This window comes from Lepidothrix coronata, unplaced genomic scaffold (genome assembly GCF_001604755.1).
Source record: "Lepidothrix coronata isolate B3197 unplaced genomic scaffold, Lepidothrix_coronata-1.0 Scaffold220, whole genome shotgun sequence".
Classification (NCBI taxonomy): domain Eukaryota; kingdom Metazoa; phylum Chordata; class Aves; order Passeriformes; family Pipridae; genus Lepidothrix; species Lepidothrix coronata.
The window spans coordinates 443,322-454,331 of record NW_016690400.1 but is presented as its reverse complement, the minus strand read 5'-3'; positions in this window follow the sequence as shown (position 1 = coordinate 454,331).

Sequence of the window (11,010 nt, the reverse complement as noted above, 5' to 3'; positions counted from 1 at the left end):
GTTGTCCATTTAGCTGTTAAGCATCATGACCTGTGGCTTTCTGGGCTTCATTACCTCCATTTTCTGGACAAATTCATCACTACTGAGTCACTTGCTGAGCTGATCCAAAAGTGAGGAGTCACAGCGTCTTCTTATTGCCGTGTATTCATCATGCAGCTCCTCCCCAAGCGAGACCATTCCCTGAAACCTCTCAGAGGTCAGAGGTGGCCTCTGCTTTCATAGTTGCTCAAGGCATCCTAACCAAGCCATTAGTGCACTTTTTGTCCTAAGTTCTACAAATCATGTTAAATGAGTAGGACAGTAAATCTCTTCATGACAACGTCAGCAATTTACTTATGGTCTTACAGATACACTAAGGCTTTACAGTTAGGCTGGGACAGTGGTACATTAGTCTATTAGTCTTTCATCACAGATAATGCTCTAAATCTATTTGTTATGCTAATATTAACAAAGTTGGGGCCCCCTGGTGGTCTAGTGGTTAGGATGCAGCACTCTCACTGCTGCGGCCCAGGTTTGATTCCCAGTCAGGGAAACTCCCCCGGGCAGATGGAGCTCGTCAGCCCTGTAAGGCCATCCATCTAAGAGAAGGTCACTCTAAACAAACCTGAGGACCTCGCTGTCACTGTCCAAGCTCGCTCGGCCCCGGCAGATGAACCTCAGGATTAAAGGGTGGGCTCAGTTCAGCGCACGCTGGGTCTCACCTAAAAAATCCACTGCGCAGGCTCAAAGGGTAAAAGACCTTTCCCAAATCTTCGCTCGCGAAGACTGGCCAAAACCTCTAATTAACAAAGTTACATAAATGTTTTATTATGGCTCAGTGGTCCTCTCTCCCCTCCTTTGAACAGAGACCCCTACAGCCATTGGGTTTCTTCTTCCAAATTTATATACATATTTTCCCTTTGCTTTGATTCTTTTTCTGTATCATTTGCAGTTCATAAAGTATGTATCAAATTATGGCCTATGTGACATAGTAAGGACCATTTAAAGTGGGCTGAGTTTATTCTTTCTTTACTAAGTATTGATAATAATTCTGGTCCTCCCTAAGTGGTGGCCATGGGATTTTGTGGTCCATACTAATTTCTTCATCACGATGTATTTTTGTTCCATTACTTCCCCCATTTTCCCAAATGTTAAGAATTATTTTGAGGTACATTTGAACAGTCATTTTTTCAACATAGTAGCCATTTTTTTCAACATAAGGAATTTGAGCTGCTTTTTTTTTCAGTTATATTGTACCATAACTACGTTTTATTTAAACTTTTGTAGAAATATCTCCCTAAAATAATAATTTCTTCTTGGGAACACCAGCATTTTCATAGTGTTAAGTACATACATTAACAGATAAATATGTGCCAAATTTGCACAGAAGACATTAATCATTTGAAGACACTTACTGTTAATTTAGTGATTAAATTTATGCCAGCCTCACCAGAATGAGCTGTTACACAGCATTAGTCACTTTTTTGCATTACATTGGTGGCAGAGGAAGTAGAACTTCTGGGAACTATCCAAAGCTATATTAGTGGTGGTGGCAGGTTTACATATCTTTTAAATAGCTCCAGGGATGATGACTCAACTACTTTCCCTGTTCTAGCCTGTTCAAATGCCTGACCACCCTTTCAGTGGAGAGTTTTTTCCTAATATCCAATCTAAACATCCCCAGGTGAAACTTAAGGCCATTTCCTCTCATCCTGTCACTTCTTACCTGGGGAAAGAGAACGATTCCCACTTCCCTACAGTCCCCTTTCAGGTTGTTGTGGAGAGGGATAAAGTCTCCCCTTAGTTTCCTTTTCATCAGGTTAAACAACTCCACCTCCCTCAGCTGCTTCTCATACGCCTTGTGCTCCAGACCCTCTAATGTGCTGGCTCTTAAATCTGAATCGACTGGGTTTTTTTAAAAAAGGTTTTCTACCAATACTTTATCCATTCATTCACCAGACACAATAACCTGACCCTTAAAGTGTCAACAAACTGGATAAAATCAACATTATACCACCATGGTTCCCCTTTCACCAATTTGTAAATATGTCTCTGCCAATAATTTCAACACTTCAGCCATTTAAGTCCTACTAACAAAGCTCAGTAGCAACAACCATAGAACTGTGTCATGTAGGAGGACGCCCAAATCCTCCACATTTTCTTAAGATTTATGCATTAATTCAGTCGTAACATATTAATTGCACATTTTTCTTGTAATAGTTTTGCCATTCAATTATGATTATGTTCTTTTTCTTCCTTCGCAGATCTCAAGTTCCATCAATGCAATGAAATATTTTCTGCCTGAAAAAGCCATTCCAGATTTGGACACAAAAGTCATCAAGAGTACCATTTGGTGATTTTTAGATGAGCATTTTAAGTAATCTTTCTTCAGAAACATAAGATCATACGTTAACTGATGTGAAGTGTAAAATAATAGTTCTTTTTCATGGTGGGTAGTTAATCCATAAGTCATAAATTGTATTTATAAATAATGTGATGTGCTCTTTGTGAAACAATTACATTCTTTCTGTATGTAAGCAGGATTCCAACAGGTGATCCCACATTCCCATGCTTTTTCTACAGGTTTGTATTATACAACACAACACTGATTCTTTAGGGCTGTTAGAAGAATGCAAGCGCATCCTGCAAAAAAAATCAAAAAGTACAGGCCAGTTTCCTCAAGGAAACTCAAGATAAGGCAGCAAATGAGTCTAATACCACCGGTCTTGTTCTAATTCCTTAAAGGCAAATTTTGCAATTGTAAATCATGCTGCCAATTACTGATTTCCCACCAGTGCATAAAAGTACTAACTACACGTGCAGTGCTTGCCAAACTTCCTGCTCCACATCAGCCAAACCCATTTCACCAGGAGTTTCCCAGTGAAATCCAATGAAAAAATTTGCAAAGTTGTGCAATCAGTATTAATCTTTCTGTGATCACCCTGAAAGGAGAGGAAACAAGCACATACTGTAAGACGTGAGTGGTTGGTACTTTTCAGTATGTGCTTTGGCAACCAATGCAAATACTTAGAGGAACAAAAACACATCATAGCATGCATTAGTACAGCAAGTTATACCTCTCCATTTTCAGAACAGTGTGTTGTTTTCAAAGAAGTTAATTTAAACATTTTAAAGCACAAGAACAGTTATAACTGAATCATTTAATATGTTTTATTTTAGAGGTATTTCCCACCCCCCCCGTGAAATCAATGGGTGTATCAATGGGCCTAAGACATTTTAAAGTCCTATTAATATACAGGGCAAACCCAACAGAGTCAGCAGCCTATTGCTGTGACAGTATATCATCATCCTGTTTTGGGAAAGCCTATACTGGATATGAAATTATTTACCTCTTTGCTAGAAGTAGCAGTTGATAAAGGAGATGTGACTTTGTAATGGGGTCCCTGTGTGCTTGGCAATGAACTGCTGGCTGCCAAACCATTTCATATGAGCATCACCATATTTTTCCACTAACCCAGTGGGACTCAAACACCAACATAAAGAGGTAAAAGGGTCCTTCTGCCAGCCTCTCCAGGATTATATTTCAGCAAGAAACAGTGTAACTTTTTTGAGAGAGGACTTTTCAGATGCCTTCATCCTTGGCCCACTCATGCTGCCATGGTGATAGGCCCAATATAAAAACAAATGGACTTCATAGCAAAGCAGCTGAATGAACAGGACTAGGAACATCCCCATTTCCTGAGGCAGATATAGGTCAGGTTTGGCCATGGGTGGTGCCTCTCCCCCATTGGTTTTGTTTGCTGATTATCACACTTCAGCGTGGACATCAAATCCTTAATATAGTTGATGGAGAGTCACTGGATGCTTGGTTTCCAAATAGCTGTGAGTGCTTTTCATCGAAGTCACCAGAGTATATTCTAAGTCCAACTATTTGGACTTTCAAGACTTAGTCCACTCTTCGAAAGGGGGAATGGTTACATAGGTGTTTTTCTTAAATTTTTCATTAATATATATTGTTTGAACAGGGGTTGTTTGATTCTATGATAACTTCAAGCGCTGAAAGTAGCGTGACTGCTCCCATGCTTAAAGGTCAATGGGAATTTAATACTTGTGTTTACTCAGTCATATAGAACAATCATCCCAACAAACAAGCAAAAAATAACTTGTTATTTCCCATGCTAGGTTTATTTAAAAATCCTTGAAAAGTGCCTAATATTTCAGAAAAAGAATACCACATCTAATCTGAATCTTGTAGGTGTTTGTGATTTCAGAAATTTCACAGAAATAATTATTTTTACAGTGACTGGGCTTGAAGAAAAGTAATGTATGGCATATGTGTGCAATTTAAGCTGCCTGAGGTCAAGCAAGAAATGATTCACCTTCTAATTTGAAGTAATAACATTCTCATACCCTGCTTGTGATATGAAATGAAAGGAATTCATAAATAGTGCTAGTTTCCTTTCAGTAATACATCACAAAATTGATACTACTAATGGGTGCTTAGCAAAAGTGGTGGGTTGAGCTCAGTGTCAAAAGATTGGGAAGGTGAAATATTTTGTGATTTGTCTTTTTTTTTTTGTAATAAAATATAAGGCAACTCTCTCTTCTACTTTGAACATGGCAGATTCTTTGGAATAAACTACTTCCAACTTACAGAAATTATTAGGATTTAGAGAAGCAGATTCTGAATGAGTTTGCCAATCATTCCCCTTGTAATAAATTTTACTTAAATGTTAGATATCTCCAGTTCATGAGAGAATGTGGTTCTCTTTTACATCAGCTTTCCCTTCTACAAGCAGCTGATGGACTGTGTTCAAAAAGCTTTAAAAAATATTGTTGCTCTTTACCCCCACAAATCTAGTCTATTATTAAGAATTAACTGAGCTGCAGAAATGTTAATAGTCTAATCATGCTTCTCAAATGAGTGACTGTTATGTGCCATATTTGTTTGAATAGATAAGAAAATATTTATATTTATTGGGATGATTTGGTTTTGTATCTGTTTAAATAACTGTCATTCTAGCATAAGAAATACTGTCAGGTTGGCATTGCTAAGCTGTATTTAACTGCGACATTCTTTTAAGGTCTGCTGTTACTGAATGGTTGTATGTGTTATTATGCAAAACATCAAATATAACTAACTTCCCTACAACTATCCACAAGCTAGATATGAGTGTTAGGCACTCCTATCCAAACTTTAAAAGATCTTGAGTTTAGTCAACATGTAAGTTGTGAGCCAATTAACTGCTTAGGTTAACAGTAAAAGGTTAAATGTTATAATCAAGTATTTTGCCCAACAATTGCCATTGAATTTGCATGGAATTTTGTCATCTTCCATGATTAACATGAGCCTTCTCTAGAACAGTTGTTCTAGCATAACAAAATAAAAATGATTGTGTTTATTTGCCATATAACAATGAGAGGGATTTGACACTGTTTTTAACTACTCCTACAACCAATGTCGTGCCTAGAGAAAGCCTCATTTTTAAGTGTTATGCAAAGACCTTATCCTTAGATCTTTTTTGTTGTTGTTTTTTAGAGCCTGTTAAGTGCCATCTTGGGTGAAAGTAAAAAAAAAAACGAACAAAACCAGAAACCAAACAGACAAAAATCCTAACAAATAAACAAACAAACAGACAAAAAACCCACTACACCCCCCACAAACCCACAAAAAAAACCCCACCTGAATATCAAAATATAGTATTTGATCCAATTTCCCTTTAATAGTTTTCCTCAAAAAAGTTTTCCTCAAGAACTGTTTCTGCTCATGCACAAAGTAACATGTTGTTTACACACACGTCTGTTTCCATAGGTCTTGTCCTCTTCTGCTGTGGTCCAAAACATCAGAGCACATACAACGCAGAGCATCAAGTAATAGCAAGAATATTTTGATTTCTTTTCAATTTCTTAGTGACGTAGAGATATAACTAAATAGAAATTTCCCCTAACAAGAATATCAGCTGAAAAATAATTTAGATAACCAAGTCAAAGAAGCTCACATATTAGTCGTGTATTCTAATTTGTTGCTTATTTTTCTTCCCTTCCATAGCCATTAACTTTTGTCTTATGTAACAAGCTATTATTATTGGGATAATTTCACTCAAAAGTCTATGACTCAGCTATTAATAATAGCAGAGATAAAGGAGCACTTTATCTGCTGTCTTTCAGATGGGTTTTAAGTCATACTGTTCCCAATGAGTCAGTAGCTCTTTGCCAAGAGCTTTTGAAATCCCTCACTTCTGCCATTTAAACTCGTGCCTTTTTCACAACAGTAGTGAGCAGCACATTCAAACCCTCAGTATGTTCACCCACCCAGGACAGTACCGTGTCCTGCCTGCTCACACATCAATTTACATTTACTTTGTTATTCTGCCAATCTTTCTTTATTCTCTCAGTCATCCTTCCTTTCCACAATTCAAATGAGTCATGGGATCCTGCAATCTGTTGTAATATAAGAAGTTTTCCTACACACCTGTTGAAAATGGTTTCCTGAGAGCTCCACTTCAGGCAGTGACTTCAAGTACTTTCTAAATAGGGCACTGAGAATTATTTCTGTAGATGTGACTTTATTTAGCAGCTGAAGTACCCCAGTTTCATAACGCATCCTCCAAAAATATTTTTGTCTTTTAGCTTCTCCCTAAATTGGTAAAATGTGGCCTATCCTCTTTCGAGACTGCTGAGAAATGCTCTTCAACCGTGTTGTCTCTCAGACTGTTCAACTCTTGTCTTTGATTGGGATGAGAGGGAGTTAATTTTCACCACAGCAGCCCTTACAGGGCTGCGATGAGCTCTGGTGGCCAGAAAGGTGTTGCCAACACACCAGTGCTGTGGCCACTGCTGAGCAGTGCTCACACACAGCACCAGCCTCTCTCTCCAACATGCCAACCCCACTAGTAGGCTGGGGGTGGGCAAGATTCTGTGTGGGGACAGAGCCACCACAGCTGACTCAAACTGGCCAAAAGGATATTTCATGTCATGTGATGTCTGGTCAGCATTAAAAGCTAAGGGAAAGGAGAAGGAGGTGGGGGGGAAGGTGTTTGTTCTTATGATGTTCCTCTTCTAGAGCAATCATATGTACAGAAGCTCTGCTTCCCAGGAAACGGTTGCCCATTACCTGCTGACGGGAGGCAGAGAGTAAGTTTTTTGTTTTCCTCTGCTTCCATATGCAGACCTTGTTTTTGCTTTATTAAACTGCCTTTTTCTTGACCCTTGAGTTTTCGTCCATCTCATTTTCTTCCCTCCCCCAGTCCTGCAGAGGAAGAGAGTGACAGAGTGGCTTGGTGGGCACCTGGTTTCCAACTGTTGTTCGTGAAAATCGGATTTGTTCCTCGGTGTGCAACAAGCCAATAATTACACATTTGAGAGAGAAGTTGATTGTTTAGTTCATAGTTGTGCAAGCCTGGGTGCTCGCTGATATTCCACAAATCAAGCACAGCAACTATCAAAACTTTTTACTAATTTATACATTTTAGCAAAAAAAGGACTTACTGTACATCGGGTATAAATTACATAGTTCTCTTATTAATTAGTATTCTATCTTCTGTTGATTAATTATTCTCTCCCTCCTCATGCTAGGTAGTCTGCATGCTCAGTCTCTTCTTTGGAGTTGATGGGTTTCTTGGGTCGGTGGTCCCTGAGTCGGTGGTCGCGGATCCCCCTGCTGGAATTACCTTTTACCTAGATGGAGCTGATTTCAGCACAATTGCTGAGCTGGCTTTATTAGTTTCTTCCTTATTTTGGGAGTTCTGCCAAATGTCCTTGTGGCCCATAAATTCTACATTCTTTGTGTCCACTATCAGTGGACATCCCTCTTCCCAAGCTTTATTAACCTCCATTTAGGTTTGAGATCACTGAAGGATGTCCAGCCCTAAATCTTACAAGGCAATTCTACTGACAAGCCATTTGCTTTTCTAACACATGGACATCACTTAGAGCTTGTTAGCTGCTGTTTCATGGATTAAATCTCCCTTCTTGTTGATTAGGCTTGAAACTACACAAAAATCAAACATCAAAAAACATCTCTTCTTATGAATTTTTTTACATGTTCCACATTTTGCAGCACAACCAGGGTCAACCCACCACAAACTCCTAATTTTGCACAAATCCCAATCACAGGCCTTCTGTGAACATCCCTACAGGGGATCTGTGCATTGTTTCCTTTTAGACCTCTGCTTTTTCCTCATGGCAGAACTATCAACATGCAAACCTTTCATCAATGCAGGGTTTTACAGTGCTAACAGTTTTTCACAGTTTGCTGTAACTTTTTAAACTTGAATGGTTTTGGTAATGCTATATTACTATATTATTATAATAGTAACAAGATAAATCAGTCACCACAGCATAATCCTGCCCCTTTCTTTACCTAAAGACTTACATTAAATGCTTAGAAAAAGATGATCTTGTTAAATAAATCTACTTTTATTAAACAAGAAAACAGGAAAAAAAGACATTTTTAGAAGCACAGTGTTCAGAAATCTGTCAAACAATTTGTGCTACCCATGGGGGTTTTTTTAGGTTCCAAGTTCATTCAATTCGAGCAGATTAAATCTAGAGATAATCATAGTCTTCAGGTGTTTTCCTTCTGCTTTCTACAATTGTTTGAGAATTCTCTGAAATTGTTGAAATTTAAACCTGTCTTACGAATTGTCCTCTGGACAGCTGGGGAAGGTTTGGCAAAGCCCTCTTTTTAAGCAGGGAGGGGTGCTGATGGTTGAGCTCTTATAGGGTGGAGGGACAATGAGAGCACAGCAGCATTAGTATGAATTCTTAACAAATAACTTAGTTCAAAACTTGGATTTGGACCACTACAACTTGTCACTGTTTGAGGAAGCTCACTGGCTGTAATTTAGCCTGGATCAGTGGAAGAATGGGATTGGGATTCCGTCAGCAGGTAATGAACCTGGCTTCTGTTTCTGTATTTTCACTGCTCAAGTATCTTCAGTTGTTTCTGATTCTGTCTATCCTCTCTTCCTGTTAGGATATGCATAAACAGCAAGCTGTCTGAAGAAAAGACCATCCTAATGATGCTGACATCTCAAGAAACACAAATAGTTAACAATTTGCCCAGAGAGTTACAGGGAATGAGAAGGAGGTTGTGAAACAGGATCCTGTCCAATTGTTGCAAAATACAGAATATGTAAAAATTTTCTTTCTAAAAATTAACAGCACTTCTGCTGTCTACACTAAAGACTTTTCTTTTCAAAGATATACTGGTGGCTGCAGTATGGCACAGTTTCAGAAGAGAGAAACCCTGCACAGTAATACTCTTGTTAATCATGTTCGACTTACTTCAGCAGCTAAAAAACAGCAGCAAAGGATGTTGATCCCAAGAACTGCGATTTTTTTTACCTTACAGCTGTCTCTTAAATCTTGCTCAAAGGCAAATAGTGGAAATTAGATAGACTTTTCTTCATAGATGAAATTTCAGCTGCTTGAAAACTCTTTCTGTCAAATAAGCATTTGAAGGATGCTAAAGAACTACCATGCAGTGCAGGTAGCTCCATGTGCAGCTGCAGTGGGAGCTGCAGGTTGAGCCCTGTGAGACGGTGGGATCCTGAGACAAGAGGCCATGAAATGCCGACCCTTTGCACAACGAAGCCCACAGGGACCTGTGACCCAGCCAGGTGACCAGACACTGAGACACAGCAGGAGTCAATGACCCTCAGACTTAGGTGTACTTAGACTGTGAGGGTATAAAAGCCCAGGGGTTGCTTTGTTCGGGGTCCCGCATCAGAGGCTCCAGCTCAGGCTGTTACTTTATTATTTAGTTATTGCACCATGATTACATTATTTAAAAAATCTGGATGTCTGAGACTCTGCTATGGGAAACCTGGACTTGAGCCGGTTAGGAAACATGGTCTGGTGTCCTAGTTAGGACAGCTGAGATCAGTTCATCATGGTATGGGTATAACCCAAAACTGTGTATTCTATAGCCTTCCATGCCATTTCCCAGAAACTGTTGTCAATAGACTATTCACACCCTCCGCCCATAAGAGCCTGACTCCTCAGGCTATAAACTAGGTGTTAAGAGGCCTGTGAGATAGGAGGATGCTCTTGTCCTCACACCCTTTATGGAAGTCCCCGCTCTGAGCCTTTTATGGAACTCCCCCGCTCTGAGGGAAGGATTGACCATTTCTGCCTGAACTGGAGAATATATAAACCTGGAGTTTCAGAACTTTTGCAACCACTCGTGGGATCCAGAGGAAGACTACAGTTCATCGCTCTCAACCTCAGCTGGACTGCAATCACTGCTTCTGACCAGACTGCAACAGCTCTCCCACCAGCAGGTTTTTCCCCTCTCCCTTTACTTTGGACTCAAGCGGGGCCCAGGGAACACCACTTTGTTCATGCCCCAGGGTACCGGGTTGTACATGTGGGTTTTGTGGGTCAGGACCAATTGTTTGTTTGTGTGATTGTGCTTGCTGTGTTGTTTTAATAAATTGTTATTCTGACTTGTGGTCTCTCCTTTGAGTTGAGTTCATTTCCCCTGCTGGTTGACTCTTAAACCAGCACATCTGGTTTATGAATGTGGGGTGTGTAGCTGTGAAGGGTCTTTAGTCCCAGCTCAGGTGCTGCAAGAGTGACTGCCAGAGTGGCTCTTCAGTGATCAGACAGGGAAGTTTTCCTAACATGGAGATTACCTGTTACAATCCAAGAGTTGTTTTCCTTGTACCTTGAGTTGGATGAGACTCAGACACTTGGGCAGTGATGTCTCAGGATGCACCTCTGTGTTTGATTGAGACCCAGAGAATTCTCCCAAAAAAGGACTTTTAGGAAATTCTTTTCTTTCTCTTTGCAGATGCGACCATGCCAGAACTACTTGCTTCCATAGCACAGCTCTCCTGCTCAGGTGACTGACTGCCAAATGATTCACATTGTAGCAGAGACAACATAAAAGTTACTCCTGATGTCTCTCTTGACATTTGGGATACTTCAATCTCATTACAAGGTGTGCATTAACTCATCACCTATTTAGAGAGTTAAGAACCAGCTGAGACATTCAGTATTTTGACATCCTGACATCTTTTCTATCACACTTTTAGTCTTGTCATCTGTAAGCAGTTTTACCAT